This window comes from Pogoniulus pusillus, chromosome 4, assembly GCF_015220805.1.
Source record: "Pogoniulus pusillus isolate bPogPus1 chromosome 4, bPogPus1.pri, whole genome shotgun sequence".
In the NCBI taxonomy this organism is placed as follows: domain Eukaryota; kingdom Metazoa; phylum Chordata; class Aves; order Piciformes; family Lybiidae; genus Pogoniulus; species Pogoniulus pusillus.
The window spans coordinates 12,125,643-12,137,711 of record NC_087267.1 but is presented as its reverse complement, the minus strand read 5'-3'; the positions used below and the strand labels follow the sequence as shown (position 1 = coordinate 12,137,711).

The following is a 12,069-nucleotide window of genomic DNA, read 5'->3' as shown; positions in this document are numbered from 1 at the left end:
CACCTGGCTACAATGTCCCTTCAGGTAGTTGTAGACAGTAATGAGGTCCCCCCTGAGCCTCCTCTTCTCCAGGCTAAACAGGCCCAGCTCCCTCAATCTCTCCTCATAGGATTTGTGCTCCAGGTCCCTCACCAGCTTTGTTGCCCTTCTCTGGACATGTTCCAGCACCTCAACATCTTTCTTGAATTGAGGGGCCCAGAACTGGACACAGTACTCAAGGTGTGTGCTACTTAGAAGTACAAATAGGAAAAGAATGTCCATTGTGCCCATTTGTGGGCTCCCTTCCTGGAGAAAGACTAAGAAACAGAAAATATAAAGACAATCTAGAGTGCTGCACAAAGTGAGTTACAGAAATTAAAGCATTGTTCCTTCCCAAAAATCCCTAAATGAAGCTGTCCTATGCTTCGCACCACAGAGAAAAGCTGAAACAGAACAAAACGATACCATATGCCCTTGCAAAACAATCAAAACCTTGTCACTAATATAGCACAAATTTTGGGTTTAATACACGTTAATGTCATTGTAACGACTGCTGTGCTTCACTCAAACTCTCCATCTCCAGATATGGCCTTTTTCTATTCCCCAATACTTAAACTGCTTTAGTAATTAGACAGCATATTCTGAGCTGTATCTTCGGTACTGGATGAATCTAACAGCTCTAGATCATGGGATCAGAGTTGGAAGGGACATCTGGGGTCCATCAGGCCCAGCTCTTTCAAGCTGGGCTAGCCTCAAATGCACATCAGTGCTACGTGATAATTTTGCTACCTAGCTAAGGAACTTTTTTTTATTCGCCTTCCTGCAGTTGCAGCCACAACTCTGTAACGTTTCAATATGAAAACATGGGATACCTGAAAGATAATAAGAAATATTTAAAGTATTCATTAAAAGAGGTAGGACTGGGAAAAAATGTCTGATGGATTATTCCAGGCATTTCCTTTTGGAGTACCTGTGTGAACTTACACAGATGCTTTTCTCCCTACTTCAAAATCACACAAAAACTTTCCATACTTCTCATTTTAAAACTTTAAGCTCCTGCAACATAGGGCAAAATTTGCAATCCTCACATGAAATTCATGATAGCTGTCAGCACTACTTACTAGAGAAAACTTCTAAATATAGAACATATATTTTTCATACAATAGGTAACAGTCCTAAGGAAGCTTGGGTTTTTACTATGTTGAGGTAAAATAACTGGGACTCAAGCCCCTTTAAAACTTTCTTATCAGTAGTTTATATGTGTTGGGTTTTTTTTTTTCTTGCTTAAATGATTTTGAAATGCTTAATAAAAGCTTAGGATATACAAATCGATATTGTATGTCTGGGCCTTTTCTGTGTGAAAGCTTCCTTTATGTCCTCTCTCAGCCCACACCACTGGCAGAGATGCCTCTATCCTCAAATTATCCAGATTTCGAGTGAATTGTGTGCAAATAAAAACTGCAAAGAGTAGCCAAGAGTACAATGCAACAAAATCAGAGGAGAGCCAAGTAGCTCACATGGAAAGAGTAAAAGAATTGATGGGGAATATTATAGCCCCTTTCCCAGTACCTGCAGTTGAAGATTGTCTATTTTAAATCTTACTTCCTATTGTTTACAAGTTTATGTGTTTTGCAGAGTAAATTTTCCCTGACACAAACTAAGTCCTGTAGGTCTAAAGAGAAAACTGCAGTGGTAACTTGGACATGCTTTATTTCTGTCCATGTTGTGAAAAACAGAGCAGATAGTAACACTATTAAAGCATTTAAGCTAAATTTGCATTGCAGACATAGCTGTAGAACAGGTAGATTACATTCCTGTAGCAAACTTCCCAGGCTACCCATATGGTTAAGGGGAAACTAAGAGTTTGTAGCTTAATTAGAGGCATTTCCAAGTGAGGATCAGATAAACAGATACACAACTTAAAAGAGTGCATTGGCCATAAATTCTTTCATTCCAGATTCAGATCTGCTAATATATGACTGCAAACACCTCTGACAAGGTTATTTAAAAGCCAAGCAATCTTATTTCCTATGCCTTTGGAACCTGAAGTGGGAAGAAGTAAATGATGGAAATCATGCAATGCTGCCAGCACAGTCTAAATGCATTTAGATCTTAGTGATAAGTGCTACAAAAATGCTTGGATAGGTGGCAGGGAAGAACACAGACCAAGGGAAAAGAAAGCTCTCTAGCAGCAGATGGCTATGAGCAGTCCTTTTGCCATCTTTTGCTTCACATTTTTGTTAGAATCAATTCAATTTTTCCACATCTCTACTTCACCCTCTATGTTTTTTTTCTTAAATTACATAAGAAATTCAAATTCATTCTGATGGAGAGAGTGATAAAGACTGCCTCTTCTGAGGTTTCACCTGTCTGTACAAGCATCTGAAAACTTTCATGGAGATGCAATCTAAAAGTGTTTATTTTTAAACTTGGTTAAGATTTGGAAGGAAATGCTTAGCAAAGTGATGGTGATACTACACGCGGGCTGCAAGGAAATGGCAGAGCAGGGCATCCAGGGTTAGGATTGAAGCTAAAACTTTCAAGGTGATAAGTAGGTTTAACACTCTTGCCTGCAATAAATTCGTGGCCTGGGGTTGTAGTCTAAAGTTGTTTCCTGTGAGTGCTACATTTTTGTTTTTTTCGGATACTGAAAGATGATTTTGACCAGATTGGATTCCAGATAACAAACTCATTCTGCTAACACAGGAAAACCAAACGTGCCTGAAAACATGATGAGAAAGTTCCCATTTCCTCACCTCAAATAATTCCGTGTTTAGAGAAGCAATACTGCCAAAAGACAGACTAAATCTCAGCTTTTAAGTCTTCGCAGTTCTAAGCATATTCATTCCACCAAGTAGAAAGAGTTTATGATCACTTAGAAGGCACTCTGGTATAGAAAAAAAAATACAACATTAAGTTAAACATCTTAATTATAACTCATCCTTTTCTGTTTTTATTCATAAAGAACATAAACATTGCAAGAGCACTAGAGAAACAGGAGTTCAATTCATGTTAAAGTGTGTGAGGTGCAAGCAACTGAAATAAGGACTGTGAATTCCTACAGTTTAAAGAGATATCAAAAGTGCTGATAAAATAGAAGGGATTCAAACATATATATGGCTACTTCAGTGTCCTTTAAATGCCTTCTGCATTCTTTTTGACATCTTGCTTATGTTAAAACCAGAGCTGCTTTGACCACCCCTGCCAACACTCTTAGGGAGGTTTTTCTAAGGCTGGTGACCTCTGCATTCACGCACCCGGCAGGTGAGGGCTAAGGGCAAAGGCCGACGTCTGGGGCAGAGGACTGAGGAGGGCCTAGCCCCATTCTGTCCATCAGCGCTCTGGATGCAGCTAGTGGGTATGTGCAGTCCTCTGAGAATACCGTGGACCACAAATAGAGATGGAAGGAGCTCCACGGCCCACGTTTGCGCAGAGCATTGGAAAAAGATTTTAATTAACTTTCCTTCTCCTGCTCCCTTGGCAGAAGGTCAGAACTCCATCTGATCCGGGGAAGCGGAAGGACGAAAGACCCTCCGATCTCCTCCGCAGCCGTTCCAAACTCGGAGACTAAGACGCTCCCGCAAGTCCTGCCGTTCTCCAGCGAGCTTCAAACGCCAGCGCACCTCCCCCCGCGTCGCCGCCGGGCACATGGAGAGGGCGGGGCCGGGCCGGGGCGGGGGCGGGGCCGAGTTGGGCCTGTCGAGCGGGGCCGTCCACCGGGCCCCGCCCCTGCCTGGGTTTTGCGAGCCGCTGGCCGCCCCGGCCCGACGGCGATTGGCGGGAGCAGCAGGCGGTAGCCAATGGGTGCGGTGGAACGCTTATGTCGCCGTCCCGGTCGCGGGGTGGTGGAGCCCCACTAGGGCGGGGAGCGGGCGCGGGGCTGGGGTAGGCTACTCGCGGCAGGGCGGTGGAGGCTGCTGGCGGTAGAGGAGGTTGTCGGCTGGCGGTCCTCTCCGCAGCGCTGACGGGGATGCACGTCTTCCACCGGCGCTGACTCCGCGGGGCAGAGCTGGGTACCCGCCTCCCACAGCTATCGATGTGACGGACCCCGCTGCCGCTAGCCACCCAGGAATACGTCGCCGTGATTCGGCTGCGCTGCGGGGAGGGTAAGTGACAGCCCGCCACGGGCAGCCCGGAGCGGTGCGGCGTGACGACTGACAGGTTTGACAGGACGCCCTCCGTAGTTGGGACCGTGCCACTAGCGGCGGCGAAGCCCGTCCCGCGATGTCCCCCTCTGCGGACTTCTGCGCCTCGTCCCGGGTTTGCATCGCCAGGGCGTGCCGCACGGAGCTGCCCGAGCCCGGAGCCGGCACTCCTCGGCGCTGCTAGAGTAGCGCCGTCCTGCACGGAGTTACTGGACAAGTGCTGCAGGCGCAGGAGAACTGGGTGGATGGAGGGTGTTGTCCCGCCGAGCCCCGCGGCGGCTGTTGGGGCTGGGGGCTGGCGCGGCGCCGGGTCGGTGCGCCCAGCGGAGCGGGAGGCGCGGCGGGCAAGGGCTGCCGGTCTGAATAAGGGTCCAGATGCGGGAGCTCAGCTGTCGCCTGTCAGTAGGGTGACAACTGGACTCTTCAGCCAGCCTCTGCCTTCTCCCTTGTCCTCGGCAAAGTGTTGGCGTCTGGGTGCTCTCCGGTGTCTGGGCGCCCTACTGCCCCGAGCCGGGGACCTGTGCGGGGGAGGGGGCGACCTCAGTCTGCCATCCCGGCTGCATCTTTCGAGTTCTCGTTATGTTGCTGGGAAGCCTCCACAGCGGCTGAGATGCAGCACACACAGACTTAGCCAAAGTATGTGTTTGCTTTTGCGTTCCTCGACGAACAGAGGAAGGTCGTTGGCCACTTCTGAGCCCCTTTTCCAGAATATTTGTGCCCTCCGCGCTATTCCAGACTCCAGCAGCCCCATTTATCTTCGAGCTGGGCTCAATGCAAGGCGACTTCGCTGTGGTCTGAGCCTGGGACTGCCCGGTTTGGTCACGGACAGACATCTGTCATTGTCCCCCAGCAGGGTGGCCGAGGAAAGCAAAATACAGCACCCGCCGGTACCAGCGTCTCTAAATTCCATCAACTGGGGAGCCAGGAAACGCAGCAGGGGATATTTTACAAGCTCTTTGCGAAATGTTTATGCAGAGGATTTAAAGGTTTACAATGCCTATTCCTTACATGCTGAAACCTAAAAGGTGGCAAAAATAAAGGGCTAGCGTTACAGCCGGCGAAGTTCTCGTGTTTTCCTTGGTTAGCTGATCAGTGAGGGCTTTACGCTGCATGTTTTGCATTGCAAACTCAGAGTGACTACTGAGATTTTGCAGCAGACTGTTTCCCCCACACGCTCCTCCTTAAATGCTAGTTATTATTTCTAAGACGGATTATTATTTCTGTTATTTATATCACAATGGCCAAGTTTTCATCCCAAAATGTCAGCTAGACGGGGGGCTTGGAAGGGGAACGAAGGGCAGACGACAGGAGGGGAGCAGTTTCTCTGACTGCAGTGGCAGACTTGTTTCTCACCGCAGAGCCCCGGATGAGCAGGACTGGTGCAGTTCTGCCAGCAGCACAGTTAATTGTGTCCTGTAAATCAAGGTCCACGGAGCTGCTCTCTTGCTGTATAACAAAAGGTTTTGTAATGAGTAAGCCCAGATCAGTCATATAAAAAAATTTAAAAATAACTGGGCAAGGTGTACGTGTGGGGACCTTACAGGGTTAATAGCTCAACTATTAAGATTGGAGTCAGATGTGGGTAAAAGCAACAGGAGAGTCTGTTTTTTTCCTAATATCCTGTACTATGATAACTCTGAAGAAGGTAATTGTTTTTTAAAAAAATCTGTTTCAATTTAAGATTTATTAAGCAAGAAGAACCTTATGTAAACATCAGAATCTTTTTCTTGTTTGGAAAAGGCAAGAAATGCCTAGAAATGTCATCTGAACTGAAACGTGAAAGACTACAAACTATCCTTGGATTTTCATGCATATGTGCGAGAATGTTACTAATCTCATTTTCAACTAGCTTATTCTACATTTGAGGGGGATGGGGGCGTTTAACTCAGGTTTTTGGCAGAACGCTTCTGTACTTCCCCCTTTCTCCCTCTCTCTATTAAAAGAGTTCTTTAACATTTCACAAAACATTTAGAATGCAACAGTCGGGGATAGCGAATGTCTTCCAAAGAAGGAGAAATGGAGGGGGCAAGAGAGGGGAGGCAGGTTTTACTTATACGTATAATAAGTTGGGAATGTAAATTTGTATATGAGGCGGAGATCTGAGGAATGACTTGGCTAATGACCTGGCTTTTCAGAACTTCCAAGAGTTTGGTCTGTCTCCCCCTATGGTTATAATAAGAGATTAAATGTATTTGGCATATTTAATTAATTAGGATATGAAAATCAGATGAGTTTTACTTTGTTATTCTTTTCCTGTGAAATTTTTCTATGCTAATGAATGTCTACATTTCACAGAGTAATTTAAATAGCTTTGGTTCATATTATGTCTTTGCAGATTGCTTTGACTCTTTCTAGTGCTGCAGCCTTTGTATCCCAGCTTGAATGTCCTTTCCCATTGTAATACAGATTTTGCATAATATATTGTCAGTGGCTGCTACACACAGCTTCTAACAGAGCAGAGAGTTGCACGTAATTTTAAGGCCTCTGTTTGCTTGGATGCTGTGTCTTGTGCATTCCAGAGTTAATTGTATGTGCAATCGTGAAGTCCATTTAAAACAAACAAGCTTTGTTTTTTTTCCTGTTTTCTGCCATTGGCTTATCTGCTGTTTGGGTATAAAAACATGCTCAAAAATAGTGCCTTTTTTAAAATTGAAAAGCATCATTTGAGTTTCTGGTGAAGTTTATGATATAATACTGTACGAAAAATAGTTGATTATGAGATGGGTGAATAATCACCAAGTGGCTTATATTAGTATTCAGTTTACCCCGTTGTATTAAGTCTTAAGTTTCAGTTTGACTAGCACTGTTTTATGCTTGTGCTGTTTAAATAGAGGTAAACTTGAGGTTAGCTCTAGTCATTAGTATATGCTTGGTGTAAGCCATGCATGCTTAGGTCCTGCTCCTGGAAATGTTTACAGAAATGAGTAGCTTTTTACTTGTGTGCTTAAACTGTTTGGATTAAGAGTTGTATAATGGGAAGAACCAGCTTGGAAGGATACAGCACAACTATCGCTCATCTTTCCCCCTCCTACCCTTGTTTGAAGAAGGATGAGAAGAAACATATTTTGCAAGTAATAACACACTGAAGTTATGGCATTTCTGAAGTTATGGCATTTCTGGTAGGAATTCCCAGATAGACTATTGGACCACAAATTGCCAGAATTACACATTTTTAGCAGAAGCAGCTCTTTGGCTGCTAGTTCACTGTCAAAGGACATTTCCAGTTACCAAAGAAAATTTCCTGAGTGTTCTGCTGTAACTCTTCCTCTTTGTATTTTGGTTGTTAATATTGTGCTTTAACTACTCTATACTTATTTTGGCAAAACATGACTTCTTAGCAAATCTGACATGCATGTTCTTGTGCAAGGAGGTTTTTTTAATGTACAAAATGTGTGAAGTACTCAGATACAAGAGGTAAGAGACAATACAAGCATTTTTAGTGTTTTTTCTATATGTATCTGGAAATGGCAGCTTCTTGCTAATTTACCTTTTCTTGGAACTCTGCCTGGAAGGCTGACTCCTTAAAAGTTCTTGTGTATAACCATAAGATTAGTGAGTTGCTTTTCAAGATACTTTTGAACCTGTCAAGCTCAGAGTGTTTCACTAGCTAGTAAACCTGGAGCAGACAGTCTCTCAGGCCTTCTGAGTGGATTACACGTCAACAAAAGCTGGAACTGTTATTTCAGTTGTTTCATACTAAAGTAAGGTACTCTTGTATATGGTTTGTGTTTGAAACACTGATTTATAGCACCTGATAGCTCTTGCTGTTCTGCCTTGTGTGCTTCTCGCCTTCATTTTCTTTCTATTTGACCTCCTCTCCTTCCCTCTACCTTGCTAGTAATAAAGTGGTAAGAGTATTATGGGGTGTGCTTGTATGTTTATAACAGTTGTATTCAGTTCCTCTCTTTTATCTAAGTACAGGTCCCGCAGCTTGCAATTATCATCTTTGACTTGAACAACTCTCTTTTTATTTTTTTAATATTTCCACTTACAACATTGGCTTTGTGGAGCAGATGCATTCCAAAAAAAGTATTTCCAACTGCCATCTAAATATTGAAATATGATTGCTTTGCTTTTATTTAAAGCAAATTTTGTTTCCTGTGATGTTTTTATAACCACCTTTTTGAGCTTGTTGCCTTCTAATCCTGCGTTAGGTAGTCACAATCTTCAGAATACACTTCCAGAACTAGGCTGCTCTGAGGGCAATGTGCCAAATCCATACCTAGTTTTTGTGTTAATGTGGTATATATAAAACCTGTCTTCTCAGTGGATTGGATCACTGATTTGTGTAATTACAACCAGCGTGATTGAAAAAATCTGCATGTCTGTATCATGATGCTTATAATAAAACCAACGCTTTTTTTTTAAAGCAGGGTGACATAAGTCCCTTAAATTTTCTTAAAGGGAGTCTTCGTTATTCAAACATCTTCATTTCTGAAGGTGTTTTAAAAAGAAAATAAGAACCTAGATGCAGCTATGAATATAGCAATGTAGGCTTCACATCACACTGCATGGTAGGTCTCTTGCCCCTGTGACCCGAGTGCTGTAATTGTTCAGCTTTACCCATTTTACCCTCCATAATCTTTTCATTATCAAAGTACTCCTGTGACAGGGATAGAGCTAGCTCAGCAAGAGGCTTTGCCCAGGTGCTCTTGCTCAACCTGTCAAGCACATGGGCTAGTTGGACACTGCCCTCACCCATGCCCCATTTCTGTAGCAACAGAAACGCACAACCACCCTGGCACAAATTGAAAGCCTCCTTAACACTTTCAAGTGTGGATCAACTTGTCTAGCCATGGTAAAAGGTTGTTTTCAGGTATGTTCAAAATTAGTGCATGATTAGTGGAGATGATTTTAAAGATCTCTTTTTGTAATCAGCTGTTAGAGTTAATCACCCAGAAGTTCAACACTGTAAATATAAAAAGAGGAATTGCCTGTGTTTGTGTGCATACTTTAGGACTGCTATTTCTTTTTCCTTTATTTTAGCCTCCTTGCAAGTATCAGGAAAAATAAAAGCTTCACATGCTCACATGACTCCTCAAAGTGTGAATATTTATATACTTTAAAAATAATTTATGAAGTCATTGAAGAAATGTCTGAACCTAGTGTATTTGCATCTATGCATACAGACTGCTAAATGAATTATGCTGGGTCTAAAACCTCACTGGTGAATTGCAGATGTCTTTTACAAAAGTATACATATGGCTTTCTGAGAGCTTTGAACTGTTTTCTCATGCTTTGCTCATCAGAAAGATCATATGGAGAACTTCATTGTGAGGTTTTTTTTTCAGTCTTGTTTGCAAAGCATGGTTGATCTGTGCGATAAATATTGAGTTCTCATTAGTCCTAGGACTGAAATGAGTTTGTTTGGTGCATATGGAATATGGGAATAAAATACACAGAGGATGTTTATATTTAACAAAATTAATAGTATAAAGCGAGTGCAGAAGAACTCATAAGCCTAAACAGCTTGGCAGGCCAATAGCCAACAAATGTCTTAGAGTACTGCCAAACATGTAAAAAACAGACCAGGCTCTCATCTGTACTGAGGTACTGGGAAAAGTATGTAACTTATAGCCTGGTAAGGATATTGTTACTCAGTATACAGCTTAGTTCTATTCTCTTGGCAGCATACTGTATGTTTGGCTTTCAGCAGGTATCTACTAGGAGATACTACTAATAGTCAGGAGATAAGTGAGCTGCCTAAAAAGGCAATCAGTTCTGTTATGGCAGCTCTTCTCTGCAGCCAGGATATGGGTCCCCTTTGACAGAGCACTGACTTCCAGTTAAGAAACTGGGGAAGGGACCTGTGTACTAGGTTGAGACAGAAGAGAATATTCATAGAGTAAGAAAGGCATCCGTACTGCTTTGTGTTCAAACATGAGCTGCCAAAATGCTGTGGAAGCACTCACAGTGAAGGATGCTGCCACATAAGTTAATGAGCTGAATGGTTGATTTAGCTGTTTGTCAATCCAGTAAGCATCAAACTTTACAGAATCACAGAATTTCTTAGATTAGAAAAGACCTTCAAGATTATCAAGTCTAATCACACTGAAAAATCCTTGACTAAACCAAATCCCTCAGCACAACATCTAATCACTATGCATGGCTATGGTTGGAAAGGACCACCAGGAGCATCCAGTCAAACCTTCATCCCAGCATCCTTAATCACTAGACCATAGCCTCAAGCGCCACATCCACTCTCTTCCAGGGATGGCGATTCCACCACCTCCCTGGGCAGCCTGCTCCAGTGCCTGACCACCTACTCAGTAAAGAACTTCCTCTGAACATCCAACCTAAACCTCCCCTGACACAACTTGAGGCCATTTCCTCTTGTCCTATCATTAGCAATTTGGGAGAAGAGACCAGCTCCAGCCTCACTACAACCTCCTTTGAGGTAGCTGTGGAGGGCAATAAGGTCCCCTCTGTGCCTCCTCTTCTCCAGACTAAACAACCCCAGTTCCCTCGTAGGTCATGTTTTCCAGACCTCTCACCAGCCTTGTTGCCCTTCTCTGCACCCGCTCCAGCACCTCAATGTCCCTCCTATATACTGTGGTGACCAAAACTAGACCCAGTACTCAAGGTGTGGTCTCATGAGTGCTGAGGCATGATCACCTCCCTACTCCTGCTGGTCACACCATTTCTGATCCAGGCCAGGATGCTGTTGGCCTTCTTGGCCACTTGGGCACACTGCTGACCTTTCACATAGACAATTCTGCTTGGACAGTTTTTGCAGAGGGGTTTTCAGGTTGTGTGAAGTTGTAGTTCAGTGGTCCAGGGTAATACTCCATTTCTTTCTCTATATATGTTTTTACAGTTATATAAAACTGCAAGAACAGCTCTTGAGTTTTAGAGTAGCTGTTAATGTATTGAATTTAAGTAATGCAGATATTTGGTTGAACTGAAGTGACCACAGTGACAAGCAGGCATCTGCTTTACTGCTGCAGATGTATTGCTTTTCAGCTTTCTCTGCAGAATCTCCCCTGACACTTGATGCTCTGTTGTCTGGCCACCTCTTAAGGCTGTAAATCTGATAGGTTAGTTTTTAATGCCTGCTCTCTGTCTTGTAATGTATCATAGCTGTTTAGAAACGTTTTTTTTTAGCATATAAGTTGATATCTCATTAGCCTGAAGCTGATGCTGTAAAGATGTACTGGTAGGATGAGGACTCTGTGGTGTAGTGTTGCAAAGGTATACTTGGTAGCTTTATTTTAGGAATTGAGGTGATACCAAGCTCCTGTTCATTAAAGGCTTTTTTTTCTTTTTTAAACTTTGATGTATAAGTCAGTGTTCAGCATTTAAGTACTAACTCTGAACCACTCAAAGTTGATATTCCAGGGTATGTGTGTTTGGGTCTCTTTCCAGCTTCCCATAGTCTCTTGGATGAGACTAATGCTTTGAAAGAACAAGTCTCATGAAAATCAGCAGGTATATCTTGAATTATGCAATTTTTTTCCCACAGGCAGAAGTCATCTTCTTTGTGCAGTTCTGTGCTTTGTCGTGTACTGAATCAGCCAATATTTAATGCAATTGTGAGAAGAGACTAGACTTGTTTTAAAAATGAAGCTGCCAGCATGTCTTCCTACTGGAGTGCAGTAAAAGGGACTTGAAAAGCAATATGTGAGCAACTCTGTCTATGCACACAAGTGAAGGTGGGGGATAGTGTAGGACTCTGAATATGAATGATTTAAATCTTGCATCCCTATGACATGTAAACCTGATAATACAATAAAATATGCCCGTGTCCCATCTGTAATGTGCTTGAGCTGTTTTCCTTGTGCTATTGCTTTGTTGGGCTGGCGCAGCATGATTAGGGATGTAAAAATGGTTTGAAAAGGTTCATAGATTTATGAGGTTTCTTGCCTTTAAGTGAGCTTCCCAAATCAGTACAGACCAGTACAACGACTGTTAGCCTGCAGTTGCCTACAGGGGTGGTGAAAGAGGA

The 12,069-nt window shown here is 43.2% G+C and overlaps 1 protein-coding gene across 1 annotated transcript in view; it reads left to right on the top strand.

Annotated features, from left to right (window-relative positions):
• The first annotated feature begins 3,768 nt into the window (after positions 1 to 3,768).
• Positions 3,769 to 12,069, top strand: part of PRICKLE1 (prickle planar cell polarity protein 1) — a 68,901-nt gene continuing 60,600 nt past the window's right edge. The window contains exon 1 of the mRNA XM_064142195.1: positions 3,769 to 4,085. The gene's annotated coding sequence lies outside the window, so the exon portion shown is untranslated. The remainder of the gene's footprint in view (positions 4,086 to 12,069) is intronic.